At 68.8% G+C, this 26,845-nt stretch overlaps 14 non-coding genes across 14 annotated transcripts; all 14 read left to right on the top strand.

Annotated features, from left to right (window-relative positions):
• The first annotated feature begins 1,174 nt into the window (after window positions 1-1,174).
• LOC137214059 (5S ribosomal RNA) lies at window positions 1,175-1,293 on the top strand. The gene has a single exon (XR_010938674.1). It is a non-coding gene; the product is annotated as a 5S ribosomal RNA (ribosomal RNA).
• A 937-nt stretch (window positions 1,294-2,230) lies between these two features.
• On the top strand, window positions 2,231-2,349 carry LOC137214058 (5S ribosomal RNA). The gene has a single exon (XR_010938673.1). It is a non-coding gene; the product is annotated as a 5S ribosomal RNA (ribosomal RNA).
• Window positions 2,350-5,042: 2,693 nt separating this feature from the next.
• On the top strand, window positions 5,043-5,161 carry LOC137214057 (5S ribosomal RNA). The gene has a single exon (XR_010938672.1). It is a non-coding gene; the product is annotated as a 5S ribosomal RNA (ribosomal RNA).
• A 2,693-nt stretch (window positions 5,162-7,854) lies between these two features.
• LOC137214056 (5S ribosomal RNA) lies at window positions 7,855-7,973 on the top strand. The gene has a single exon (XR_010938671.1). It is a non-coding gene; the product is annotated as a 5S ribosomal RNA (ribosomal RNA).
• A 937-nt stretch (window positions 7,974-8,910) lies between these two features.
• LOC137214054 (5S ribosomal RNA) lies at window positions 8,911-9,029 on the top strand. Its single transcript, XR_010938670.1, has one exon. It is a non-coding gene; the product is annotated as a 5S ribosomal RNA (ribosomal RNA).
• Window positions 9,030-11,728: 2,699 nt separating this feature from the next.
• Window positions 11,729-11,847, top strand: LOC137214053 (5S ribosomal RNA). The gene has a single exon (XR_010938669.1). It is a non-coding gene; the product is annotated as a 5S ribosomal RNA (ribosomal RNA).
• Window positions 11,848-12,785: 938 nt separating this feature from the next.
• Window positions 12,786-12,904, top strand: LOC137213586 (5S ribosomal RNA). Its single transcript, XR_010938221.1, has one exon. It is a non-coding gene; the product is annotated as a 5S ribosomal RNA (ribosomal RNA).
• A 2,699-nt stretch (window positions 12,905-15,603) lies between these two features.
• LOC137214051 (5S ribosomal RNA) lies at window positions 15,604-15,722 on the top strand. Its single transcript, XR_010938667.1, has one exon. It is a non-coding gene; the product is annotated as a 5S ribosomal RNA (ribosomal RNA).
• A 938-nt stretch (window positions 15,723-16,660) lies between these two features.
• LOC137214050 (5S ribosomal RNA) lies at window positions 16,661-16,779 on the top strand. The gene has a single exon (XR_010938666.1). It is a non-coding gene; the product is annotated as a 5S ribosomal RNA (ribosomal RNA).
• Window positions 16,780-17,716: 937 nt separating this feature from the next.
• On the top strand, window positions 17,717-17,835 carry LOC137214049 (5S ribosomal RNA). The gene has a single exon (XR_010938665.1). It is a non-coding gene; the product is annotated as a 5S ribosomal RNA (ribosomal RNA).
• Window positions 17,836-18,772: 937 nt separating this feature from the next.
• LOC137214048 (5S ribosomal RNA) lies at window positions 18,773-18,891 on the top strand. Its single transcript, XR_010938664.1, has one exon. It is a non-coding gene; the product is annotated as a 5S ribosomal RNA (ribosomal RNA).
• A 2,702-nt stretch (window positions 18,892-21,593) lies between these two features.
• On the top strand, window positions 21,594-21,712 carry LOC137214047 (5S ribosomal RNA). The gene has a single exon (XR_010938663.1). It is a non-coding gene; the product is annotated as a 5S ribosomal RNA (ribosomal RNA).
• Window positions 21,713-22,649: 937 nt separating this feature from the next.
• On the top strand, window positions 22,650-22,768 carry LOC137214045 (5S ribosomal RNA). Its single transcript, XR_010938661.1, has one exon. It is a non-coding gene; the product is annotated as a 5S ribosomal RNA (ribosomal RNA).
• Window positions 22,769-25,461: 2,693 nt separating this feature from the next.
• LOC137214044 (5S ribosomal RNA) lies at window positions 25,462-25,580 on the top strand. The gene has a single exon (XR_010938660.1). It is a non-coding gene; the product is annotated as a 5S ribosomal RNA (ribosomal RNA).
• Window positions 25,581-26,845: the final 1,265 nt, after the last annotated feature.

Below are 26,845 nucleotides of genomic sequence, written 5' to 3'. Positions count from 1 at the left end.
CCTCCTGCGGTTGCCGCTTCAGCACCAGACTGTCATACACACCTGGTAGTTGGCATTGCCTCCCGGGTTCCGGCTGAGTGGCATGAAGGTGGGCGGGGGTGGAGGGTGCTCGGTAGCCTGGACGTCGGGCAGGAGGTGAGAGGGGCGGAGGAGCAGCGCTGAGCTGGGAGCCGGGGCCCGCTGGTCCGAGGCCTCGGCCAGTACCGTGAGGGAGGCGGAGGTGGCCACAGGGCGCCGCAAGGGCAGGATCTCAGCCCATTCGGCCAGCGGGTGCCGCACCTCGTGGGGATCGCGGGAGTAATCCAAGTGTCCCGTGGAGGGATGCAGGCTGCGGTTGGACTCGCTGTGAGCACAGCTGGGGAGGCTACGTCTGTGGGCCGGTGGGGTGTCGCGCTACCAGGCGTCGGGCCGGTAGACCCGAGGCACCAGAGCGGATGGAGGCTCAGAGCCCTCCAGACCCAGACTCCGCCATGGGCCCAGTTGCTGTCCTTTTGGCCCGCGAGCCCCTCGACCTGCACCTGGCCGCCCCCACCGGCGCCCAGCCCCGGCGCCGCCACCTGTGTGCCTGTGTGTCCCTCCACAGCTCCCTCCGACAAAAGCCCCGCCCCACCACCACCCCGCCCCTCTGGCGTGTCACCGCGGTTGGGTGCGGGAGCGGGATCGAGGGCAGGGGCCGCTTCCCCGGGCCTGCCGGCCACCAGGGGCGGGGTCCTGAGCTCGGCGGGGGGTGTGGGGGCAAGGGTGGCCTTGCCGGGGCAGAGGGGCCGTGGCGACTCAATGGTGGCTCCCGGTGGCTTCGGGCCGGCTGCTGTCGGGCAGGAGGGCCGGCCCGGGCTGCGGCCGGGCTGCGCCTAGCGCCGCGTGGGCGGGCAGGACCGATGCCCAAGGGACCGCGGGCCCCGGGCCCTGAAGCCTCCGGGGCCACGTCCCTGTGAGCGACGTGCGGGATCTTGGGCGGGGCGCCAAGCGCCGAAGGGTTTGCTGGGTCACGGCCGCCCTGGGCTGGGAGGTGGTCGCCAAACCCTCCGCCGCCGCCCGATACCCGAGACCTCCGTTCCCCCTGCCTGGGCGGGCGAGGGGGCCCTGCCGGGGCGGGCCGGCCGCCAGGCTGGCGTTAAGGCGCCAGCGCCAGCGAAACTGGGCCTCAAGAGGCCGCCCGCGGCCCCCCGCCCCCGTCTACGGCCATACCACCCTGAACGCGCCCGATCTCGTCTGATCTCGGAAGCTAAGCAGGGTCGGGCCTGGTTAGTACTTGGATGGGAGACCGCCTGGGAATACCGGGTGCTGTAGGCTTTTTGCCTCCCGCTCCGCCCGCCTTCTCCTTTACTCGCCCGCGGCGGGGGCCGCCGGCTCCGCCCCCGCCGGGCCCCGCTGCAGGACCCACCTCCTCAGGCCCCTCCCACCACGGCGCGCGCCGGCGGGGGCGCTCCCCGCCGGCCCGGCCGGCCAGGCGGCCAGAAGGCGGCCCTGGAAGGCAGCCGCACCCCAGACGCTCCCGGGGTGGCTGGCCCAGACCCAGACTCCGCCGCGGGCCCAGTGGCCGTCCTTTCGGCCCGCGAGCCCCTCGACCTGCACCTGGCCGCCCCCACCGGCGCCTAGCCCCGGCGCCGCCATCTGTGTGCCGGTGTGTCCCTCCACAGCTCCCTCCGACAAAAGCCCCGCCCCACCACCACCCCGCCCCTCTGGCGTGTCACCGCGGTTGGGTGCTGGAGCGGGATCGAGGGCAGGGGCCGCTTCCCCGGGCCTGCCGGCCACCAGGGGCGGGGTCCTGAGCTCGGCGGGGGGTGTGGGGGCAAGGGTGGCCTTGCCGGGGCTGAGGGGCCGTGGCGACTCAATGGTGGCTCCCGGTGGCTTCGGGCCGGCTGCTGTCAGGCAGGAGGGCCGGCCCGGGCTGCGGCCGGGCTGCGCCTAGCTCCGCGTGGGCGGGCAGGACCGATGCCCAAGGGACCACGGGCGCCGGGGCCTGAAGCCTCCGGGGCCACGTCCCTGTGAGCGACGTGCGGGATCTTGGGCGGGGCGCCAAGCGCCGAAGGGTTTGCTGGGTCACGGCCACCCTGGGCTGGGAGGTGGTCGCCAAACCCTCCGCCGCCGCCCGATACCCGAGACCTCCGTTCCCCCTGCCTGGGCGGGCGAGGGGGCCCTGCCGGGGCGGGCCGGCCGCCAGGCTGGCGTTAAGGCGCCAGCGCCAGCGAAACTGGGCCTCAAGAGGCAGCCGTCGGCCCCCGCCCCCGTCTACGGCCATACCACCCTGAACGCGCCCGATCTCGTCTGATCTCGGAAGCTAAGCAGGGTCGGGCCTGGTTAGTACTTGGATGGGAGACCGCCTGGGAATACCGGGTGCTGTAGGCTTTTTGCCTCCCGCTCCGCCCGCCTTCTCCTTTACTCGCCCGCGGCGGGGGGGCCGCCGGCTCCGCCCCCGCCGAGCCCCGCTGCAGGCAGTAGTCAAGGTGGTTTACCTGCCCGAGCAGGAAGTTTGGGCGATGGCAGAAGTGGGAAGAAACTCTTGAGCGCAGGTTCTTGGGATCCACGGAGCAGCGCATGCACATGCGATGGGTGCCTACACAGCTGGCTTGCTTGTCTGTGGGGAAAGGCGAGATGGGTCAGGGCCTGGGTTCCTGAGGGGCTGAGAATCAAGGCAGGGATAGAAGAAAGGGGACAGGCCCACATCCCCTGAACCCACGCCGGCGCCCACTCACCTTTGTGGAAAATACGATTGAAAAGTGCCCGCAAGAATCTCTTCAGATGCCTCCAGAGTTGAGGGAAGAAGGGGAGGGGGGAGGCCGGGAGCAGGGTGAGCCCTGAAATCCAACCCTTGTCCTGTCACACCCCAGCAGCCCTCCCACCTCAGCCCCTTCAAGACCCCAGGGCTCCCCCAACCGCGCTGCACAGATCCTGCCCTGACCATAGTCACCATGTTGATCCCCACGTTGAGCAAGATGAAGCTGACCGGGATCAGAAGAATTGAGTATCCTTGCTCCTGGCATTTCCTGGGGATGGGGCCAGTGAACGGCTCGGCTCGGTAGTAGTTTCGCTCACCCATGGCCGTTGGTCCCAGGACTGCCTGGGCCCTCTGCCCTCCAGTTTTAACTGGGAGCCAGACTGGGTCATAATGGGGCAGGTGGTGAGGTCACAGTGAGGGAGGGGGATGAAAAGGAGGGCCCAGAGTGGCATTCCCTGGTAACCAGGGTCAGGTAAGCTGAGCCTGGACAGTCAAACAGGGCCTGGTGGCCGGCATACATCCCCTCGAGCGGTCATTCATTCGCTCACCGCCCGCTGACTCACTTGTTCAAATGACACATTGCGTCTCTTGGCCCCTCTTGAGACTAGGAAGACCTCGGCCTCAGAGGCCTGCTGAAGGCCTGGCTGGAGTCCAGAGCCTCAGCCTTCTTCATGCCCTTCACTGGGCCTGGAGCTGGACCTGCCCAGATGTGGAATCTCCCAGTTTGGAAGCAACGTCTTGTATGAGGCTCTCTGTGGACAGGGACAGCTGAGACACAGAGGAGGTGCCCAGAGACCAGGGGTTTGGAGTCTGCAGCTGCAGATGTACTTAGTGCATGGTATAGGACCAGGAGGGGCCTGCTGGCAGAACTGTGGCCACTAAACCAAAGGGACCCTCAGGCCAAGAAGGGGACACTGGCTTCTTATTGCAGGAAGCCAAGCGCAGGGACCCAGGCTGGCAGAAGGAGTGGCGCTTCCAAGCCACAGACCACCAATGTTTCCTGGACTCTGGCGCTCTTTATTCCTCTCTCCATGCCCTGCCGCCCCCTGCCCCTGCCCCCATTTGCTGCTGGTAAGTTCATTTTCCCAGTCTGGCTCCCGTGCAGAGAGGGCCTGGAGGCCGAGGTGGAAGGTAGCAGCGAGTTGGCCCGCGCTTGGCCCTCCTGCGGTTGCCGCTTCAGCACCAGACTGTGATACACCTGGTAGTTGGCATTGCCTCCCGGGTTCCGGCTGAGTGGCATGAAGGTGGGCGGGGGTGGAGGGTGCTCGGTAGCCTGGACGTCGGGCAGGAGGTGAGAGGGGCGGAGGAGCAGCGCTGAGCTGGGAGCCGGGGCCCGCTGGTCCGAGGCCTCGGCCAGTACCGTGAGGGAGGCGGAGGTGGCCACAGGGCGCCGCAAGGGCAGGATCTCAGCCCATTCGGCCAGCGGGTGCCGCACCTCGTGGGGATCGCGGGAGTAATCCAAGTGTCCCGTGGAGGGATGCAGGCTGCGGTTGGACTCGCTGTGAGCACAGCTGGGGAGGCTACGTCTGTGGGCCGGTGGGGTGTCGCGCTACCAGGCTTCGGGCCGGTAGACCCGAGGCACCAGAGCGGATGGAGGCTCAGAGCCCTCCAGACCCAGACTCCGCCATGGGCCCAGTTGCCGTCATTTCGGCCCGCGAGCCCCTCGACCTGCACCTGGCCGCCCCCACCGGCGCCCAGCCCCGGCGCCGCCACCTGTGTGCCGGTGTGTCCCTCCACAGCTCCCTCCGACAAAAGCCCCCCCACACCCCGCCCCTGTGGCGTGTCACCGGGGCCGGGTGCGGGAGCGGGATCGAGGGCAGGGGCCGCTTCCCCGGGCCTGCCGGCCACCAGGGGCGGGGTCCTGAGCTCGGCGGGGGGTGTGGGGGCAAGGGTGGCCTTGCCGGGGCTGAGGGGCCGTGGCGACTCAATGGTGGCTCCCGGTGGCTTCGGGCCGGCTGCTGTCAGGCAGGAGGGCCGGCCCGGGCTGCGGCCGGGCTGCGCCTAGCTCCGCGTGGGCGGGCAGGACCGATGCCCAAGGGACCACGGGCCCCGGGGCCTGAAGCCTCCGGGGCCACGTCCCTGTGAGCGACGTGCGGGATCTTGGGCGGGGCGCCAAGCGCCGAAGGGTTTGCTGGGTCACGGCCACCCTGGGCTGGGAGGTGGTCGCCAAACCCTCCGCCGCCGCCCGATACCCGAGACCTCCGTTCCCCCTGCCTGGGCGGGCGAGGGGGCCCTGCCGGGGCGGGCCGGCCGCCAGGCTGGCGTTAAGGCGCCAGCGCCAGCGAAACTGGGCCTCAAGAGGCAGCCGTCGGCCCCCGCCCCCGTCTACGGCCATACCACCCTGAACGCGCCCGATCTCGTCTGATCTCGGAAGCTAAGCAGGGTCGGGCCTGGTTAGTACTTGGATGGGAGACCGCCTGGGAATACCGGGTGCTGTAGGCTTTTTGCCTCCCGCTCCGCCCGCCTTCTCCTTTACTCGCCCGCGGCGCGGGGGCCGCCGGCTCCGCCCCCGCCGAGCCCCGCTGCAGGCAGTAGTCAAGGTGGTTTACCTGCCCGAGCAGGAAGCTTGGGCGATGGCAGAAGTGGGAAGAAACTCTTGAGCGCAGGTTCTTGGGATCCACGGAGCAGCGCATGCACATGCGATGGGTGCCTACACAGCTGGCTTGCTTGTCTGTGGGGAAAGGCGAGATGGGTCAGGGCCTGGGTTCCTGAGGGGCTGAGAATCAAGGCAGGGATAGAAGAAAGGGGACAGGCCCACATCTCCTGAACCCACGCCGGCGCCCACTCACCTTTGTGGAAAATACGATTGAAAAGTGCCCGCAAGAATCTCTTCAGATGCCTCCAGAGTTGAGGGAAGAAGGGGAGGGGGGAGGCCGGGAGCAGGGTGAGCCCTGAAATCCAACCCTTGTCCTGTCACACCCCAGCAGCCCTCCCACCTCAGCCCCTTCAAGACCCCAGGGCTCCCCAAACCGCGCTGCACAGATCCTGCCCTGACCATAGTCACCATGTTGATCCCCACGTTGAGCAAGATGAAGCTGACCGGGATCAGAAGAATTGAGTATCCTTGCTCCTGGCATTTCCTGGGGATGGGGCCAGTGAACGGCTCGGCTCGGTAGTAGTTTCGCTCACCCATGGCCGTTGGTCCCAGGACTGCCTGGGCCCTCTGCCCTCCAGTTTTAACTGGGAGCCAGACTGGGTCATAATGGGGCAGGTGGTGAGGTCACAGTGAGGGAGGGGGATGAAAAGGAGGGCCCAGAGTGGCATTCCCTGGTAACCAGGGTCAGGTAAGCTGAGCCTGGACAGTCAAACAGGGCCTGGTGGCCGGCATACATCCCCTCGAGCGGTCATTCATTCGCTCACCGCCCGCTGACTCACTTGTTCAAATGACACATTGCGTCTCTTGGCCCCTCTTGAGACTAGGAAGACCTCGGCCTCAGAGGCCTGCTGAAGGCCTGGCTGGAGTCCAGAGCCTCAGCCTTCTTCATGCCCTTCACTGGGCCTGGAGCTGGACCTGCCCAGATGTGGAATCTCCCAGTTTGGAAGCAACGTCTTGTATGAGGCTCTCTGTGGACAGGGACAGCTGAGACACAGAGGAGGTGCCCAGAGACCAGGGGTTTGGAGTCTGCAGCTGCAGATGTACTTAGTGCATGGTATAGGACCAGGAGGGGCCTGCTGGCAGAACTGTGGCCACTAAACCAAAGGGACCCTCAGGCCAAGAAGGGGACACTGGCTTCTTATTGCAGGAAGCCAAGCGCAGGGACCCAGGCTGGCAGAAGGAGTGGCGCTTCCAAGCCACAGACCACCAATGTTTCCTGGACTCTGGCGCTCTTTATTCCTGTCTCCATGCCCTGCCGCCCCCTGCCCCTGCCCCCATTTGCTGCTGGTAAGTTCATTTTCCCAGTCTGGCTCCCGTGCAGAGAGGGCCTGGAGGCCGAGGTGGAAGGTAGCAGCGAGTTGGCCCGCGCTTGGCCCTCCTGCGGTTGCCGCTTCAGCACCAGACTGTCATACACCTGGTAGTTGGCATTGCCTCCCGGGTTCCGGCTGAGTGGCATGAAGGTGGGCGGGGGTGGAGGGTGCTCGGTAGCCTGGACGTCGGGCAGGAGGTGAGAGGGGCGGAGGAGCAGCGCTGAGCTGGGAGCCGGGGCCCGCTGGTCCGAGGCCTCGGCCAGTACCGTGAGGGAGGCGGAGGTGGCCACAGGGCGCCGCAAGGGCAGGATCTCAGCCCATTCGGTCAGCGGGTGCCGCACCTCGTGGGGATCGCGGGAGTAATCCAAGTGTCCCGTGGAGGGATGCAGGCTGCGGTTGGACTCGCTGTGAGCACAGCTGGGGAGGCTACGTCTGTGGGCCGGTGGGGTGTCGCGCTACCAGGCTTCGGGCCGGTAGACCCGAGGCACCAGAGCGGATGGAGGCTCAGAGCCCTCCAGACCCAGACTCCGCCATGGGCCCAGTTGCCGTCATTTCGGCCCGCGAGCCCCTCGACCTGCACCTGGCCGCCCCCACCGGCGCCCAGCCCCGGCGCCGCCACCTGTGTGCCGGTGTGTCCCTCCACAGCTCCCTCCGACAAAAGCCCCCCCACACCCCGCCCCTGTGGCGTGTCACCGGGGCCGGGTGCGGGAGCGGGATCGAGGGCAGGGGCCGCTTCCCCGGGCCTGCCGGCCACCAGGGGCGGGGTCCTGAGCTCGGCGGGGGGTGTGGGGGCAAGGGTGGCCTTGCCGGGGCTGAGGGGCCGTGGCGACTCAATGGTGGCTCCCGGTGGCTTCGGGCCGGCTGCTGTCGGGCAGGAGGGCCGGCCCGGGCTGCGGCCGGGCTGCGCCTAGCGCCGCGTGGGCGGGCAGGGCCGATGCCCAAGGGACCGCGGGCCCCGGGCCCTGAAGCCTCCGGGGCCACGTCCCTGTGAGCGACGTGCGGGATCTTGGGCGGGGCGCCAAGCGCCGAAGGGTTTGCTGGGTCACGGCCGCCCTGGGCTGGGAGGTGGTCGCCAAACCCTCCGCCGCCGCCCGATACCCGAGACCTCCGTTCCCCCTGCCTGGGCGGGCGAGGGGGCCCTGTCGGGGCGGGCCGGCTGCCAGGCTGGCGTTAAGGCGCCAGCGCCAGCGAAACTGGGCCTCAAGAGGCAGCCGTCGGCCCCCGCCCCCGTCTACGGCCATACCACCCTGAACGCGCCCGATCTCGTCTGATCTCGGAAGCTAAGCAGGGTCGGGCCTGGTTAGTACTTGGATGGGAGACCGCCTGGGAATACCGGGTGCTGTAGGCTTTTTGCCTCCCGCTCCGCCCGCCTTCTCCTTTACTCGCCCGCGGCGGGGGCCGCCGGCTCCGCCCCCGCCGGGCCCCGCTGCAGGCCCCACCTCCTCAGGCCCCTCCCACCACGGCGCGCGCCGGCGGGGGCGTTCCCCGCCGGCCCGGCCGGCCAGGCGGCCAGAAGGCGGCCCTGGAAGGCAGCCGCACCCCAGACGCTCCCGGGGTGGCTGGCCCGGACCCAGACTCCGCCGCGGGCCCAGTGGCCGTCCTTTCGGCCCGCGAGCCCCTCGACCTGCACCTGGCCGCCCCCACCGGCGCCCAGCCCCGGCGCCGCCACCTGTGTGCCTGTGTGTCCCTCCACAGCTCCCTCCGACAAAAGCCCCGCCCCACCACCACCCCGCCCCTCTGGCGTGTCACCGCGGTTGGGTGCGGGAGCGGGATCGAGGGCAGGGGCCGCTTCCCCGGGCCTGCCGGCCACCAGGGGCGGGGTCCTGAGCTCGGCGGGGGGTGTGGGGGCAAGGGTGGCCTTGCCGGGGCAGAGGGGCCGTGGCGACTCAATGGTGGCTCCCGGTGGCTTCGGGCCGGCTGCTGTCGGGCAGGAGGGCCGGCTCGGGCTGCGGCCGGGCTGCGCCTAGCGCCGCGTGGGCGGGCAGGACCGATGCCCAAGGGACCGCGGGCCCCGGGCCCTGAAGCCTCCGGGGCCACGTCCCTGTGAGCGACGTGCGGGATCTTGGGCGGGGCGCCAAGCGCCGAAGGGTTTGCTGGGTCACGGCCGCCCTGGGCTGGGAGGTGGTCGCCAAACCCTCCGCCGCCGCCCGATACCCGAGACCTCCGTTCCCCCTGCCTGGGCGGGCGAGGGGGCCCTGCCGGGGCGGGCCGGCCGCCAGGCTGGCGTTAAGGCGCCAGCGCCAGCGAAACTGGGCCTCAAGAGGCAGCCGTCGGCCCCCGCCCCCGTCTACGGCCATACCACCCTGAACGCGCCCGATCTCGTCTGATCTCGGAAGCTAAGCAGGGTCGGGCCTGGTTAGTACTTGGATGGGAGACCGCCTGGGAATACCGGGTGCTGTAGGCTTTTTGCCTCCCGCTCCGCCCGCCTTCTCCTTTACTCGCCCGCGGCGCGGGGGCCGCCGGCTCCGCCCCCGCCGAGCCCCGCTGCAGGCAGTAGTCAAGGTGGTTTACCTGCCCGAGCAGGAAGCTTGGGCGATGGCAGAAGTGGGAAGAAACTCTTGAGCGCAGGTTCTTGGGATCCACGGAGCAGCGCATGCACATGCGATGGGTGCCTACACAGCTGGCTTGCTTGTCTGTGGGGAAAGGCGAGATGGGTCAGGGCCTGGGTTCCTGAGGGGCTGAGAATCAAGGCAGGGATAGAAGAAAGGGGACAGGCCCACATCTCCTGAACCCACGCCGGCGCCCACTCACCTTTGTGGAAAATACGATTGAAAAGTGCCCGCAAGAATCTCTTCAGATGCCTCCAGAGTTGAGGGAAGAAGGGGAGGGGGGAGGCCGGGAGCAGGGTGAGCCCTGAAATCCAACCCTTGTCCTGTCACACCCCAGCAGCCCTCCCACCTCAGCCCCTTCAAGACCCCAGGGCTCCCCCAACCGCGCTGCACAGATCCTGCCCTGACCATAGTCACCATGTTGATCCCCACGTTGAGCAAGATGAAGCTGACCGGGATCAGAAGAATTGAGTATCCTTGCTCCTGGCATTTCCTGGGGATGGGGCCAGTGAACGGCTCGGCTCGGTAGTAGTTTCGCTCACCCATGGCCGTTGGTCCCAGGACTGCCTGGGCCCTCTGCCCTCCAGTTTTAACTGGGAGCCAGACTGGGTCATAATGGGGCAGGTGGTGAGGTCACAGTGAGGGAGGGGGATGAAAAGGAGGGCCCAGAGTGGCATTCCCTGGTAACCAGGGTCAGGTAAGCTGAGCCTGGACAGTCAAACAGGGCCCGGTGGCCGGCATACATCCCCTCGAGCGGTCACTCATTCGCTCACCGCCCGCTGACTCACTTGTTCAAATGACACATTGCGTCTCTTGGCCCCTCTTGAGACTAGGAAGACCTTGGCCTCAGAGGCCTGCTGAAGGCCTGGCTGGAGTCCAGAGCCTCAGCCTTCTTCATGCCCTTCACTGGGCCTGGAGCTGGACCTGCCCAGATGTGGAACCTCCCAGTTTGGAAGCAACGTCTTGTATGAGGCTCTCTGTGGACAGGGACAGCTGAGACACAGAGGAGGTGCCCAGAGACCAGGGGTTTGGAGTCTGCAGCTGCAGATGTACTTAGTGCATGGTATAGGACCAGGAGGGGCCTGCTGGCAGAACTGTGGCCACTAAACCAAAGGGACCCTCAGGCCAAGAAGGGGACACTGGCTTCTTATTGCAGGAAGCCAAGCGCAGGGACCCAGGCTGGCAGAAGGAGTGGCGCTTCCAAGCCACAGACCACCAATGTTTCCTGGACTCTGGAGCTCTTTATTCCTCTCTCCATGCCCTGCCGCCCCCTGCCCCTGCCCCCATTTGCTGCTGGTAAGTTCATTTTCCCAGTCTGGCTCCCATGCAGAGAGGGCCTGGAGGCCGAGGTGGAAGGTAGCAGCGAGTTGGCCCGCGCTTGGCCCTCCTGCGGTTGCCGCTTCAGCACCAGACTGTCATACACCTGGTAGTTGGCATTGCCTCCCGGGTTCCGGCTGAGTGGCATGAAGGTGGGCGGGGGTGGAGGGTGCTCGGTAGCCTGGACGTCGGGCAGGAGGTGAGAGGGGCGGAGGAGCAGCGCTGAGCTGGGAGCCGGGGCCCGCTGGTCCGAGGCCTCGGCCAGTACCGTGAGGGAGGCGGAGGTGGCCACAGGGCGCCGCAAGGGCAGGATCTCAGCCCATTCGGCCAGCGGGTGCCGCACCTCGTGGGGATCGCGGGAGTAATCCAAGTGTCCCGTGGAGGGATGCAGGCTGCGGTTGGACTCGCTGTGAGCACAGCTGGGGAGGCTACGTCTGTGGGCCGGTGGGGTGTCGCGCTACCAGGCGTCGGGCCGGTAGACCCGAGGCACCAGAGCGGATGGAGGCTCAGAGCCCTCCAGACCCAGACTCCGCCATGGGCCCAGTTGCTGTCCTTTTGGCCCGCGAGCCCCTCGACCTGCACCTGGCCGCCCCCACCGGCGCCCAGCCCCGGCGCCGCCACCTGTGTGCCTGTGTGTCCCTCCACAGCTCCCTCCGACAAAAGCCCCGCCCCACCACCACCCCGCCCCTCTGGCGTGTCACCGCGGTTGGGTGCGGGAGCGGGATCGAGGGCAGGGGCCGCTTCCCCGGGCCTGCCGGCCACCAGGGGCGGGGTCCTGAGCTCGGCGGGGGGTGTGGGGGCAAGGGTGGCCTTGCCGGGGCTGAGGGGCCGTGGCGACTCAATGGTGGCTCCCGGTGGCTTCGGGCCGGCTGCTGTCGGGCAGGAGGGCCGGCCCGGGCTGCGGCCGGGCTGCGCCTAGCGCCGCGTGGGCGGGCAGGGCCGATGCCCAAGGGACCGCGGGCCCCGGGCCCTGAAGCCTCCGGGGCCACGTCCCTGTGAGCGACGTGCGGGATCTTGGGCGGGGCGCCAAGCGCCGAAGGGTTTGCTGGGTCACGGCCGCCCTGGGCTGGGAGGTGGTCGCCAAACCCTCCGCCGCCGCCCGATACCCGAGACCTCCGTTCCCCCTGCCTGGGCGGGCGAGGGGGCCCTGTCGGGGCGGGCCGGCCGCCAGGCTGGCGTTAAGGCGCCAGCGCCAGCGAAACTGGGCCTCAAGAGGCAGCCGTCGGCCCCCGCCCCCGTCTACGGCCATACCACCCTGAACGCGCCCGATCTCGTCTGATCTCGGAAGCTAAGCAGGGTCGGGCCTGGTTAGTACTTGGATGGGAGACCGCCTGGGAATACCGGGTGCTGTAGGCTTTTTGCCTCCCGCTCCGCCCGCCTTCTCCTTTACTCGCCCGCGGCGGGGGCCGCCGGCTCCGCCCCCGCCGGGCCCCGCTGCAGGCCCCACCTCCTCAGGCCCCTCCCACCACGGCGCGCGCCGGCGGGGGCGCTCCCCGCCGGCCCGGCCGGCCAGGCGGCCAGAAGGCGGCCCTGGAAGGCAGCCGCACCCCAGACGCTCCCGGGGTGGCTGGCCCGGACCCAGACTCCGCCGCGGGCCCAGTGGCCGTCCTTTCGGCCCGCGAGCCCCTCGACCTGCACCTGGCCGCCCCCACCGGCGCCCAGCCCCGGCGCCGCCACCTGTGTGCCTGTGTGTCCCTCCACAGCTCCCTCCGACAAAAGCCCCGCCCCACCACCACCCCGCCCCTCTGGCGTGTCACCGCGGTTGGGTGCGGGAGCGGGATCGAGGGCAGGGGCCGCTTCCCCGGGCCTGCCGGCCACCAGGGGCGGGGTCCTGAGCTCGGCGGGGGGTGTGGGGGCAAGGGTGGCCTTGCCGGGGCAGAGGGGCCGTGGCGACTCAATGGTGGCTCCCGGTGGCTTCGGGCCGGCTGCTGTCGGGCAGGAGGGCCGGCCCGGGCTGCGGCCGGGCTGCGCCTAGCGCCGCGTGGGCGGGCAGGACCGATGCCCAAGGGACCGCGGGCCCCGGGCCCTGAAGCCTCCGGGGCCACGTCCCTGTGAGCGACGTGCGGGATCTTGGGCGGGGCGCCAAGCGCCGAAGGGTTTGCTGGGTCACGGCCGCCCTGGGCTGGGAGGTGGTCGCCAAACCCTCCGCCGCCGCCCGATACCCGAGACCTCCGTTCCCCCTGCCTGGGCGGGCGAGGGGGCCCTGCCGGGGCGGGCCGGCCGCCAGGCTGGCGTTAAGGCGCCAGCGCCAGCGAAACTGGGCCTCAAGAGGCCGCCCGCGGCCCCCCGCCCCCGTCTACGGCCATACCACCCTCAACGCGCCCGATCTCGTCTGATCTCGGAAGCTAAGCAGGGTCGGGCCTGGTTAGTACTTGGATGGGAGACCGCCTGGGAATACCGGGTGCTGTAGGCTTTTTGCCTCCCGCTCCGCCCGCCTTCTCCTTTACTCGCCCGCGGCGGGGGGGCCGCCGGCTCCGCCCCCGCCGAGCCCCGCTGCAGGCAGTAGTCAAGGTGGTTTACCTGCCCGAGCAGGAAGCTTGGGCGATGGCAGAAGTGGGAAGAAACTCTTGAGCGCAGGTTCTTGGGATCCACGGAGCAGCGCATGCACATGCGATGGGTGCCTACACAGCTGGCTTGCTTGTCTGTGGGGAAAGGCGAGATGGGTCAGGGCCTGGGTTCCTGAGGGGCTGAGAATCAAGGCAGGGATAGAAGAAAGGGGACAGGCCCACATCTCCTGAACCCACGCCGGCGCCCACTCACCTTTGTGGAAAATACGATTGAAAAGTGCCCGCAAGAATCTCTTCAGATGCCTCCAGAGTTGAGGGAAGAAGGGGAGGGGGGAGGCCGGGAGCAGGGTGAGCCCTGAAATCCAACCCTTGTCCTGTCACACCCCAGCAGCCCTCCCACCTCAGCCCCTTCAAGACCCCAGGGCTCCCCCAACCGCGCTGCACAGATCCTGCCCTGACCATAGTCACCATGTTGATCCCCACGTTGAGCAAGATGAAGCTGACCGGGATCAGAAGAATTGAGTATCCTTGCTCCTGGCATTTCCTGGGGATGGGGCCAGTGAACGGCTCGGCTCGGTAGTAGTTTCGCTCACCCATGGCCGTTGGTCCCAGGACTGCCTGGGCCCTCTGCCCTCCAGTTTTAACTGGGAGCCAGACTGGGTCATAATGGGGCAGGTGGTGAGGTCACAGTGAGGGAGGGGGATGAAAAGGAGGGCCCAGAGTGGCATTCCCTGGTAACCAGGGTCAGGTAAGCTGAGCCTGGACAGTCAAACAGGGCCCGGTGGCCGGCATACATCCCCTCGAGCGGTCACTCATTCGCTCACCGCCCGCTGACTCACTTGTTCAAATGACACATTGCGTCTCTTGGCCCCTCTTGAGACTAGGAAGACCTTGGCCTCAGAGGCCTGCTGAAGGCCTGGCTGGAGTCCAGAGCCTCAGCCTTCTTCATGCCCTTCACTGGGCCTGGAGCTGGACCTGCCCAGATGTGGAACCTCCCAGTTTGGAAGCAACGTCTTGTATGAGGCTCTCTGTGGACAGGGACAGCTGAGACACAGAGGAGGTGCCCAGAGACCAGGGGTTTGGAGTCTGCAGCTGCAGATGTACTTAGTGCATGGTATAGGACCAGGAGGGGCCTGCTGGCAGAACTGTGGCCACTAAACCAAAGGGACCCTCAGGCCAAGAAGGGGACACTGGCTTCTTATTGCAGGAAGCCAAGCGCAGGGACCCAGGCTGGCAGAAGGAGTGGCGCTTCCAAGCCACAGACCACCAATGTTTCCTGGACTCTGGAGCTCTTTATTCCTCTCTCCATGCCCTGCCGCCCCCTGCCCCTGCCCCCATTTGCTGCTGGTAAGTTCATTTTCCCAGTCTGGCTCCCATGCAGAGAGGGCCTGGAGGCCGAGGTGGAAGGTAGCAGCGAGTTGGCCCGCGCTTGGCCCTCCTGCGGTTGCCGCTTCAGCACCAGACTGTCATACACCTGGTAGTTGGCATTGCCTCCCGGGTTCCGGCTGAGTGGCATGAAGGTGGGCGGGGGTGGAGGGTGCTCGGTAGCCTGGACGTCGGGCAGGAGGTGAGAGGGGCGGAGGAGCAGCGCTGAGCTGGGAGCCGGGGCCCGCTGGTCCGAGGCCTCGGCCAGTACCGTGAGGGAGGCGGAGGTGGCCACAGGGCGCCGCAAGGGCAGGATCTCAGCCCATTCGGCCAGCGGGTGCCGCACCTCGTGGGAATCGCGGGAGTAATCCAAGTGTCCCGTGGAGGGATGCAGGCTGCGGTTGGACTCGCTGTGAGCACAGCTGGGGAGGCTACGTCTGTGGGCCGGTGGGGTGTCGCGCTACCAGGCGTCGGGCCGGTAGACCCGAGGCACCAGAGCGGATGGAGGCTCAGAGCCCTCCAGACCCAGACTCCGCCATGGGCCCAGTTGCTGTCCTTTTGGACCGCGAGCCCCTCGACCTGCACCTGGCCGCCCCCACCGGCGCCCAGCCCCGGCGCCGCCACCTGTGTGCCTGTGTGTCCCTCCACAGCTCCCTCCGACAAAAGCCCCGCCCCACCACCACCCCGCCCCTCTGGCGTGTCACCGCGGTTGGGTGCAGGAGCGGGATCGAGGGCAGGGGCCGCTTCCCCGGGCCTGCCGGCCACCAGGGGCGGGGTCCTGAGCTCGGCGGGGGGTGTGGGGGCAAGGGTGGCCTTGCCGGGGCTGAGGGGCCGTGGCGACTCAATGGTGGCTCCCGGTGGCTTCGGGCCGGCTGCTGTCGGGCAGGAGGGCCGGCCCGGGCTGCGGCCGGGCTGCGCCTAGCTCCGCGTGGGCGGGCAGGACCGATGCCCAAGGGACCACGGGCCCCGGGGCCTGAAGCCTCCGGGGCCACGTCCCTGTGAGCGACGTGCGGGATCTTGGGCGGGGCGCCAAGCGCCGAAGGGTTTGCTGGGTCACGGCCGCCCTGGGCTGGGAGGTGGTCGCCAAACCCTCCGCCGCCGCCCGATACCCGAGACCTCCGTTCCCCCTGCCTGGGCGGGCGAGGGGGCCCTGTCGGGGCGGGCCGGCCGCCAGGCTGGCGTTAAGGCGCCAGCGCCAGCGAAACTGGGCCTCAAGAGGCAGCCGTCGGCCCCCGCCCCCGTCTACGGCCATACCACCCTGAACGCGCCCGATCTCGTCTGATCTCGGAAGCTAAGCAGGGTCGGGCCTGGTTAGTACTTGGATGGGAGACCGCCTGGGAATACCGGGTGCTGTAGGCTTTTTGCCTCCCGCTCCGCCCGCCTTCTCCTTTACTCGCCCGCGGCGGGGGCCGCCGGCTCCGCCCCCGCCGGGCCCCGCTGCAGGCCCCACCTCCTCAGGCCCCTCCCACCACGGCGCGCGCCGGCGGGGGCGCTCCCCGCCGGCCCGGCCGGCCAGGCGGCCAGAAGGCGGCCCTGGAAGGCAGCCGCACCCCAGACGCTCCCGGGGTGGCTGGCCCGGACCCAGACTCCGCCGCGGGCCCAGTGGCCGTCCTTTCGGCCCGCGAGCCCCTCGACCTGCACCTGGCCGCCCCCACCGGCGCCCAGCCCCGGCGCCGCCACCTGTGTGCCTGTGTGTCCCTCCACAGCTCCCTCCGACAAAAGCCCCGCCCCACCACCACCCCGCCCCTCTGGCGTGTCACCGCGGTTGGGTGCGGGAGCGGGATCGAGGGCAGGGGCCGCTTCCCCGGGCCTGCCGGCCACCAGGGGCGGGGTCCTGAGCTCGGCGGGGGGTGTGGGGGCAAGGGTGGCCTTGCCGGGGCAGAGGGGCCGTGGCGACTCAATGGTGGCTCCCGGTGGCTTCGGGCCGGCTGCTGTCGGGCAGGAGGGCCGGCCCGGGCTGCGGCCGGGCTGCGCCTAGCTCCGCGTGGGCGGGCAGGACCGATGCCCAAGGGACCGCGGGCCCCGGGCCCTGAAGCCTCCGGGGCCACGTCCCTGTGAGCGACGTGCGGGATCTTGGGCGGGGCGCCAAGCGCCGAAGGGTTTGCTGGGTCACGGCCGCCCTGGGCTGGGAGGTGGTCGCCAAACCCTCCGCCGCCGCCCGATACCCGAGACCTCCGTTCCCCCTGCCTGGGCGGGCGAGGGGGCCCTGCCGGGGCGGGCCGGCCGCCAGGCTGGCGTTAAGGCGCCAGCGCCAGCGAAACTGGGCCTCAAGAGGCCGCCCGCGGCCCCCCGCCCCCGTCTACGGCCATACCACCCTGAACGCGCCCGATCTCGTCTGATCTCGGAAGCTAAGCAGGGTCGGGCCTGGTTAGTACTTGGATGGGAGACCGCCTGGGAATACCGGGTGCTGTAGGCTTTTTGCCTCCCGCTCCGCCCGCCTTCTCCTTTACTCGCCCGCGGCGGGGGCCGCCGGCTCCGCCCCCGCCGGGCCCCGCTGCAGGACCCACCTCCTCAGGCCCCTCCCACCACGGCGCGCGCCGGCGGGGGCGCTCCCCGCCGGCCCGGCCGGCCAGGCGGCCAGAAGGCGGCCCTGGAAGGCAGCCGCACCCCAGACGCTCCCGGGGTGGCTGGCCCAGACCCAGACTCCGCCGCGGGCCCAGTGGCCGTCCTTTCGGCCCGCGAGCCCCTCGACCTGCACCTGGCCGCCCCCACCGGCGCCTAGCCCCGGCGCCGCCATCTGTGTGCCGGTGTGTCCCTCCACAGCTCCCTCCGACAAAAGCCCCGCCCCACCACCACCCCGCCCCTCTGGCGTGTCACCGCGGTTGGGTGCTGGAGCGGGATCGAGGGCAGGGGCCGCTTCCCCGGGCCTGCCGGCCACCAGGGGCGGGGTCCTGAGCTCGGCGGGGGCTGTGGGGGCAAGGGTGGCCTTGCCGGGGCTGAGGGGCCGTGGCGACTCAATGGTGGCTCCCGGTGGCTTCGGGCCGGCTGCTGTCGGGCAGGAGGGCCGGCCCGGGCTGCGGCCGGGCTGCGCCTAGCTCCGCGTGGGCGGGCAGGACCGATGCCCAAGGGACCACGGGCCCCGGGGCCTGAAGCCTCCGGGGCCACGTCCCTGTGAGCGACGTGCGGGATCTTGGGCGGGGCGCCAAGCGCCGAAGGGTTTGCTGGGTCACGGCCGCCCTGGGCTGGGAGGTGGTCGCCAAACCCTCCGCCGCCGCCCGATACCCGAGACCTCCGTTCCCCCTGCCTGGGCGGGCGAGGGGGCCCTGCCGGGGTGGGCCGGCCGCCAGGCTGGCGTTAAGGCGCCAGCGCCAGCGAAACTGGGCCTCAAGAGGCAGCCGTCGGCCCCCGCCCCCGTCTACGGCCATACCACCCTGAACGCGCCCGATCTCGTCTGATCTCGGAAGCTAAGCAGGGTCGGGCCTGGTTAGTACTTGGATGGGAGACCGCCTGGGAATACCGGGTGCTGTAGGCTTTTTGCCTCCCGCTCCGCCCGCCTTCTCCTTTACTCGCCCGCGGCGGGGGCCGCCGGCTCCGCCCCCGCCGGGCCCCGCTGCAGGCCCCACCTCCTCAGGCCCCTCCCACCACGGCGCGCGCCGGCGGGGGCGCTCCCCGCCGGCCCGGCCGGCCAGGCGGCCAGAAGGCGGCCCTGGAAGGCAGCCGCACCCCAGACGCTCCCGGGGTGGCTGGCCCAGACCCAGACTCCGCCGCGGGCCCAGTGGCCGTCCTTTCGGCCCGCGAGCCCCTCGACCTGCACCTGGCCGCCCCCACCGGCGCCTAGCCCCGGCGCCGCCATCTGTGTGCCGGTGTGTCCCTCCACAGCTCCCTCCGACAAAAGCCCCGCCCCACCACCACCCCGCCCCTCTGGCGTGTCACCGCGGTTGGGTGCTGGAGGGGGATCGAGGGCAGGGGCCGCTTCCCCGGGCCTGCCGGCCACCAGGGGCGGGGTCCTGAGCTCGGCGGGGGGTGTGGGGGCAAGGGTGGCCTTGCCGGGGCTGAGGGGCCGTGGCGACTCAATGGTGGCTCCCGGTGGCTTCGGGCCGGCTGCTGTCAGTCAGGAGGGCCGGCCCGGGCTGCGGCCGGGCTGCGCCTAGCTCCGCGTGGGCGGGCAGGACCGATGCCCAAGGGACCACGGGTGCCGGGGCCTGAAGCCTCCGGGGCCACGTCCCTGTGAGCGACGTGCGGGATCTTGGGCGGGGCGCCAAGCGCCGAAGGGTTTGCTGGGTCACGGCCGCCCTGGGCTGGGAGGTGGTCGCCAAACCCTCCGCCGCCGCCCGATACCCGAGACCTCCGTTCCCCCTGCCTGGGCGGGCGAGGGGGCCCTGCCGGGGCGGGCCGGCCGCCAGGCTGGCGTTAAGGCGCCAGCGCCAGCGAAACTGGGCCTCAAGAGGCAGCCGTCGGCCCCCGCCCCCGTCTACGGCCATACCACCCTGAACGCGCCCGATCTCGTCTGATCTCGGAAGCTAAGCAGGGTCGGGCCTGGTTAGTACTTGGATGGGAGACCGCCTGGGAATACCGGGTGCTGTAGGCTTTTTGCCTCCCCCTCCGCCCGCCTTCTCCTTTACTCGCCCGCGGCGGGGGGGCCGCCGGCTCCGCCCCCGCCGAGCCCCGCTGCAGGCAGTAGTCAAGGTGGTTTACCTGCCCGAGCAGGAAGCTTGGGCGACGGCAGAAGTGGGAAGAAACTCTTGAGCACAGGTTCTTGGGATCCACGGAGCAGCGCATGCACATGCCATGGGTGCCTACACAGCTGGCTTGCTTGTCTGTGGGGAAAGGCGAGATGGGTCAGGGCCTGGGTTCCTGAGGGGCTGAGAATCAAGGCAGGGATAGAAGAAAGGGGACAGGCCCACATCCCCTGAACCCACGCCGGCGCCCACTCACCTTTGTGGAAAATACGATTGAAAAGTGCCCGCAAGAATCTCTTCAGATGCCTCCAGAGTTGAGGGAAGAAGGGGAGGGGGGAGGCCGGGAGCAGGGTGAGCCCTGAAATCCAACCCTTGTCCTGTCACACCCCAGCAGCCCTCCCACCTCAGCCCCTTCAAGACCCCAGGGCTCCCCCAACCGCGCTGCACAGATCCTGCCCTGACCATAGTCACCATGTTGATCCCCACGTTGAGCAAGATGAAGCTGACCGGGATCAGAAGAATTGAGTATCCTTGCTCCTGGCATTTCCTGGGGATGGGGCCAGTGAACGGCTCGGCTCGGTAGTAGTTTCGCTCACCCATGGCCGTTGGTCCCAGGACTGCCTGGGCCCTCTGCCCTCCAGTTTTAACTGGGAGCCAGACTGGGTCATAATGGGGCAGGTGGTGAGGTCACAGTGAGGGAGGGGGATGAAAAGGAGGGCCCAGAGTGGCATTCCCTGGTAACCAGGGTCAGGTAAGCTGAGCCTGGACAGTCAAACAGGGCCCGGTGGCCGGCATACATCCCCTCGAGCGGTCACTCATTCGCTCACTGCCCGCTGACTCACTTGTTCAAATGACACATTGCGTCTCTTGGCCCCTCTTGAGACTAGGAAGACCTTGGCCTCAGAGGCCTGCTGAAGGCCTGGCTGGAGTCCAGAGCCTCAGCCTTCTTCATGCCCTTCACTGGGCCTGGAGCTGGACCTGCCCAGATGTGGAACCTCCCAGTTTGGAAGCAACGTCTTGTATGAGGCTCTCTGTGGACAGGGACAGCTGAGACACAGAGGAGGTGCCCAGAGACCAGGGGTTTGGAGTCTGCAGCTGCAGATGTACTTAGTGCATGGTATAGGACCAGGAGGGGCCTGCTGGCAGAACTGTGGCCACTAAACCAAAGGGACCCTCAGGCCAAGAAGGGGACACTGGCTTCTTATTGCAGGAAGCCAAGCGCAGGGACCCAGGCTGGCAGAAGGAGTGGCGCTTCCAAGCCACAGACCACCAATGTTTCCTGGACTCTGGAGCTCTTTATTCCTCTCTCCATGCCCTGCCGCCCCCTGCCCCTGCCCCCATTTGCTGCTGGTAAGTTCATTTTCCCAGTCTGGCTCCCGTGCAGAGAGGGCCTGGAGGCCGAGGTGGAAGGTAGCAGCGAGTTGGCCCGCGCTTGGCCCTCCTGCGGTTGCCGCTTCAGCACCAGACTGTCATACACACCTGGTAGTTGGCATTGCCTCCCGGGTTCCGGCTGAGTGGCATGAAGGTGGGCGGGGGTGGAGGGTGCTCGGTAGCCTGGACGTCGGGCAGGAGGTGAGAGGGGCGGAGGAGCAGCGCTGAGCTGGGAGCCGGGGCCCGCTGGTCCGAGGCCTCGGCCAGTACCGTGAGGGAGGCGGAGGTGGCCACAGGGCGCCGCAAGGGCAGGATCTCAGCCCATTCGGCCAGCGGGTGCCGCACCTCGTGGGGATCGCGGGAGTAATCCAAGTGTCCCGTGGAGGGATGCAGGCTGCGGTTGGACTCGCTGTGAGCACAGCTGGGGAGGCTACGTCTGTGGGCCGGTGGGGTGTCGCGCTACCAGGCGTCGGGCCGGTAGACCCGAGGCACCAGAGCGGATGGAGGCTCAGAGCCCTCCAGACCCAGACTCCGCCATGGGCCCAGTTGCTGTCCTTTTGGCCCGCGAGCCCCTCGACCTGCACCTGGCCGCCCCCACCGGCGCCCAGCCCCGGCGCCGCCACCTGTGTGCCTGTGTGTCCCTCCACAGCTCCCTCCGACAAAAGCCCCGCCCCACCACCACCCCGCCCCTCTGGCGTGTCACCGCGGTTGGGTGCGGGAGCGGGATCGAGGGCAGGGGCCGCTTCCCCGGGCCTGCCGGCCACCAGGGGCGGGGTCCTGAGCTCGGCGGGGGGTGTGGGGGCAAGGGTGGCCTTGCCGGGGCAGAGGGGCCGTGGCGACTCAATGGTGGCTCCCGGTGGCTTCGGGCCGGCTGCTGTCGGGCAGGAGGGCCGGCCCGGGCTGCGGCCGGGCTGCGCCTAGCGCCGCGTGGGCGGGCAGGACCGATGCCCAAGGGACCGCGGGCCCCGGGCCCTGAAGCCTCCGGGGCCACGTCCCTGTGAGCGACGTGCGGGATCTTGGGCGGGGCGCCAAGCGCCGAAGGGTTTGCTGGGTCACGGCCGCCCTGGGCTGGGAGGTGGTCGCCAAACCCTCCGCCGCCGCCCGATACCCGAGACCTCCGTTCCCCCTGCCTGGGCGGGCGAGGGGGCCCTGCCGGGGCGGGCCGGCCGCCAGGCTGGCGTTAAGGCGCCAGCGCCAGCGAAACTGGGCCTCAAGAGGCCGCCCGCGGCCCCCCGCCCCCGTCTACGGCCATACCACCCTGAACGCGCCCGATCTCGTCTGATCTCGGAAGCTAAGCAGGGTCGGGCCTGGTTAGTACTTGGATGGGAGACCGCCTGGGAATACCGGGTGCTGTAGGCTTTTTGCCTCCCGCTCCGCCCGCCTTCTCCTTTACTCGCCCGCGGCGGGGGCCGCCGGCTCCGCCCCCGCCGGGCCCCGCTGCAGGACCCACCTCCTCAGGCCCCTCCCACCACGGCGCGCGCCGGCGGGGGCGCTCCCCGCCGGCCCGGCCGGCCAGGCGGCCAGAAGGCGGCCCTGGAAGGCAGCCGCACCCCAGACGCTCCCGGGGTGGCTGGCCCAGACCCAGACTCCGCCGCGGGCCCAGTGGCCGTCCTTTCGGCCCGCGAGCCCCTCGACCTGCACCTGGCCGCCCCCACCGGCGCCTAGCCCCGGCGCCGCCATCTGTGTGCCGGTGTGTCCCTCCACAGCTCCCTCCGACAAAAGCCCCGCCCCACCACCACCCCGCCCCTCTGGCGTGTCACCGCGGTTGGGTGCTGGAGCGGGATCGAGGGCAGGGGCCGCTTCCCCGGGCCTGCCGGCCACCAGGGGCGGGGTCCTGAGCTCGGCGGGGGGTGTGGGGGCAAGGGTGGCCTTGCCGGGGCTGAGGGGCCGTGGCGACTCAATGGTGGCTCCCGGTGGCTTCGGGCCGGCTGCTGTCAGGCAGGAGGGCCGGCCCGGGCTGCGGCCGGGCTGCGCCTAGCTCCGCGTGGGCGGGCAGGACCGATGCCCAAGGGACCACGGGCCCCGGGGCCTGAAGCCTCCGGGGCCACGTCCCTGTGAGCGACGTGCGGGATCTTGGGCGGGGCGCCAAGCGCCGAAGGGTTTGCTGGGTCACGGCCACCCTGGGCTGGGAGGTGGTCGCCAAACCCTCCGCCGCCGCCCGATACCCGAGACCTCCGTTCCCCCTGCCTGGGCGGGCGAGGGGGCCCTGCCGGGGCGGGCCGGCCGCCAGGCTGGCGTTAAGGCGCCAGCGCCAGCGAAACTGGGCCTCAAGAGGCAGCCGTCGGCCCCCGCCCCCGTCTACGGCCATACCACCCTGAACGCGCCCGATCTCGTCTGATCTCGGAAGCTAAGCAGGGTCGGGCCTGGTTAGTACTTGGATGGGAGACCGCCTGGGAATACCGGGTGCTGTAGGCTTTTTGCCTCCCGCTCCGCCCGCCTTCTCCTTTACTCGCCCGCGGCGGGGGGGCCGCCGGCTCCGCCCCCGCCGAGCCCCGCTGCAGGCAGTAGTCAAGGTGGTTTACCTGCCCGAGCAGGAAGTTTGGGCGATGGCAGAAGTGGGAAGAAACTCTTGAGCGCAGGTTCTTGGGATCCACGGAGCAGCGCATGCACATGCGATGGGTGCCTACACAGCTGGCTTGCTTGTCTGTGGGGAAAGGCGAGATGGGTCAGGGCCTGGGTTCCTGAGGGGCTGAGAATCAAGGCAGGGATAGAAGAAAGGGGACAGGCCCACATCTCCTGAACCCACGCCGGCGCCCACTCACCTTTGTGGAAAATACGATTGAAAAGTGCCCGCAAGAATCTCTTCAGATGCCTCCAGAGTTGAGGGAAGAAGGGGAGGGGGGAGGCCGGGAGCAGGGTGAGCCCTGAAATCCAACCCTTGTCCTGTCACACCCCAGCAGCCCTCCCACCTCAGCCCCTTCAAGACCCCAGGGCTCCCCCAACCGCGCTGCACAGATCCTGCCCTGACCATAGTCACCATGTTGATCCCCACGTTGAGCAAGATGAAGCTGACCGGGATCAGAAGAATTGAGTATCCTTGCTCCTGGCATTTCCTGGGGATGGGGCCAGTGAACGGCTCGGCTCGGTAGTAGTTTCGCTCACCCATGGCCGTTGGTCCCAGGACTGCCTGGGCCCTCTGCCCTCCAGTTTTAACTGGGAGCCAGACTGGGTCATAATGGGGCAGGTGGTGAGGTCACAGTGAGGGAGGGGGATGAAAAGGAGGGCCCAGAGTGGCATTCCCTGGTAACCAGGGTCAGGTAAGCTGAGCCTGGACAGTCAAACAGGGCCTGGTGGCCGGCATACATCCCCTCGAGCGGTCATTCATTCGCTCACCGCCCGCTGACTCACTTGTTCAAATGACACATTGCGTCTCTTGGCCCCTCTTGAGACTAGGAAGACCTCGGCCTCAGAGGCCTGCTGAAGGCCTGGCTGGAGTCCAGAGCCTCAGCCTTCTTCATGCCCTTCACTGGGCCTGGAGCTGGACCTGCCCAGATGTGGAATCTCCCAGTTTGGAAGCAACGTCTTGTATGAGGCTCTCTGTGGACAGGGACAGCTGAGACACAGAGGAGGTGCCCAGAGACCAGGGGTTTGGAGTCTGCAGCTGCAGATGTACTTAGTGCATGGTATAGGACCAGGAGGGGCCTGCTGGCAGAACTGTGGCCACTAAACCAAAGGGACCCTCAGGCCAAGAAGGGGACACTGGCTTCTTATTGCAGGAAGCCAAGCGCAGGGACCCAGGCTGGCAGAAGGAGTGGCGCTTCCAAGCCACAGACCACCAATGTTTCCTGGACTCTGGCGCTCTTTATTCCTCTCTCCATGCCCTGCCGCCCCCTGCCCCTGCCCCCATTTGCTGCTGGTAAGTTCATTTTCCCAGTCTGGCTCCCGTGCAGAGAGGGCCTGGAGGCCGAGGTGGAAGGTAGCAGCGAGTTGGCCCGCGCTTGGCCCTCCTGCGGTTGCCGCTTCAGCACCAGACTGTGATACACCTGGTAGTTGGCATTGCCTCCCGGGTTCCGGCTGAGTGGCATGAAGGTGGGCGGGGGTGGAGGGTGCTCGGTAGCCTGGACGTCGGGCAGGAGGTGAGAGGGGCGGAGGAGCAGCGCTGAGCTGGGAGCCGGGGCCCGCTGGTCCGAGGCCTCGGCCAGTACCGTGAGGGAGGCGGAGGTGGCCACAGGGCGCCGCAAGGGCAGGATCTCAGCCCATTCGGCCAGCGGGTGCCGCACCTCGTGGGGATCGCGGGAGTAATCCAAGTGTCCCGTGGAGGGATGCAGGCTGCGGTTGGACTCGCTGTGAGCACAGCTGGGGAGGCTACGTCTGTGGGCCGGTGGGGTGTCGCGCTACCAGGCTTCGGGCCGGTAGACCCGAGGCACCAGAGCGGATGGAGGCTCAGAGCCCTCCAGACCCAGACTCCGCCATGGGCCCAGTTGCCGTCATTTCGGCCCGCGAGCCCCTCGACCTGCACCTGGCCGCCCCCACCGGCGCCCAGCCCCGGCGCCGCCACCTGTGTGCCGGTGTGTCCCTCCACAGCTCCCTCCGACAAAAGCCCCCCCACACCCCGCCCCTGTGGCGTGTCACCGGGGCCGGGTGCGGGAGCGGGATCGAGGGCAGGGGCCGCTTCCCCGGGCCTGCCGGCCACCAGGGGCGGGGTCCTGAGCTCGGCGGGGGGTGTGGGGGCAAGGGTGGCCTTGCCGGGGCTGAGGGGCCGTGGCGACTCAATGGTGGCTCCCGGTGGCTTCGGGCCGGCTGCTGTCAGGCAGGAGGGCCGGCCCGGGCTGCGGCCGGGCTGCGCCTAGCTCCGCGTGGGCGGGCAGGACCGATGCCCAAGGGACCACGGGCCCCGGGGCCTGAAGCCTCCGGGGCCACGTCCCTGTGAGCGACGTGCGGGATCTTGGGCGGGGCGCCAAGCGCCGAAGGGTTTGCTGGGTCACGGCCACCCTGGGCTGGGAGGTGGTCGCCAAACCCTCCGCCGCCGCCCGATACCCGAGACCTCCGTTCCCCCTGCCTGGGCGGGCGAGGGGGCCCTGCCGGGGCGGGCCGGCCGCCAGGCTGGCGTTAAGGCGCCAGCGCCAGCGAAACTGGGCCTCAAGAGGCAGCCGTCGGCCCCCGCCCCCGTCTACGGCCATACCACCCTGAACGCGCCCGATCTCGTCTGATCTCGGAAGCTAAGCAGGGTCGGGCCTGGTTAGTACTTGGATGGGAGACCGCCTGGGAATACCGGGTGCTGTAGGCTTTTTGCCTCCCGCTCCGCCCGCCTTCTCCTTTACTCGCCCGCGGCGCGGGGGCCGCCGGCTCCGCCCCCGCCGAGCCCCGCTGCAGGCAGTAGTCAAGGTGGTTTACCTGCCCGAGCAGGAAGCTTGGGCGATGGCAGAAGTGGGAAGAAACTCTTGAGCGCAGGTTCTTGGGATCCACGGAGCAGCGCATGCACATGCGATGGGTGCCTACACAGCTGGCTTGCTTGTCTGTGGGGAAAGGCGAGATGGGTCAGGGCCTGGGTTCCTGAGGGGCTGAGAATCAAGGCAGGGATAGAAGAAAGGGGACAGGCCCACATCTCCTGAACCCACGCCGGCGCCCACTCACCTTTGTGGAAAATACGATTGAAAAGTGCCCGCAAGAATCTCTTCAGATGCCTCCAGAGTTGAGGGAAGAAGGGGAGGGGGGAGGCCGGGAGCAGGGTGAGCCCTGAAATCCAACCCTTGTCCTGTCACACCCCAGCAGCCCTCCCACCTCAGCCCCTTCAAGACCCCAGGGCTCCCCCAACCGCGCTGCACAGATCCTGCCCTGACCATAGTCACCATGTTGATCCCCACGTTGAGCAAGATGAAGCTGACCGGGATCAGAAGAATTGAGTATCCTTGCTCCTGGCATTTCCTGGGGATGGGGCCAGTGAACGGCTCGGCTCGGTAGTAGTTTCGCTCACCCATGGCCGTTGGTCCCAGGACTGCCTGGGCCCTCTGCCCTCCAGTTTTAACTGGGAGCCAGACTGGGTCATAATGGGGCAGGTGGTGAGGTCACAGTGAGGGAGGGGGATGAAAAGGAGGGCCCAGAGTGGCATTCCCTGGTAACCAGGGTCAGGTAAGCTGAGCCTGGACAGTCAAACAGGGCCTGGTGGCCGGCATACATCCCCTCGAGCGGTCATTCATTCGCTCACCGCCCGCTGACTCACTTGTTCAAATGACACATTGCGTCTCTTGGCCCCTCTTGAGACTAGGAAGACCTCGGCCTCAGAGGCCTGCTGAAGGCCTGGCTGGAGTCCAGAGCCTCAGCCTTCTTCATGCCCTTAACTGGGCCTGGAGCTGGACCTGCCCAGATGTGGAATCTCCCAGTTTGGAAGCAACGTCTTGTATGAGGCTCTCTGTGGACAGGGACAGCTGAGACACAGAGGAGGTGCCCAGAGACCAGGGGTTTGGAGTCTGCAGCTGCAGATGTACTTAGTGCATGGTATAGGACCAGGAGGGGCCTGCTGGCAGAACTGTGGCCACTAAACCAAAGGGACCC

Source organism: Pseudorca crassidens, chromosome 19, assembly GCF_039906515.1.
Source record: "Pseudorca crassidens isolate mPseCra1 chromosome 19, mPseCra1.hap1, whole genome shotgun sequence".
NCBI classification, from domain to species: Eukaryota; Metazoa; Chordata; class Mammalia; order Artiodactyla; family Delphinidae; genus Pseudorca; species Pseudorca crassidens.
Note: the sequence above shows the minus strand (reverse complement) of the source record. Positions and strands in the feature narration are given on the sequence as shown.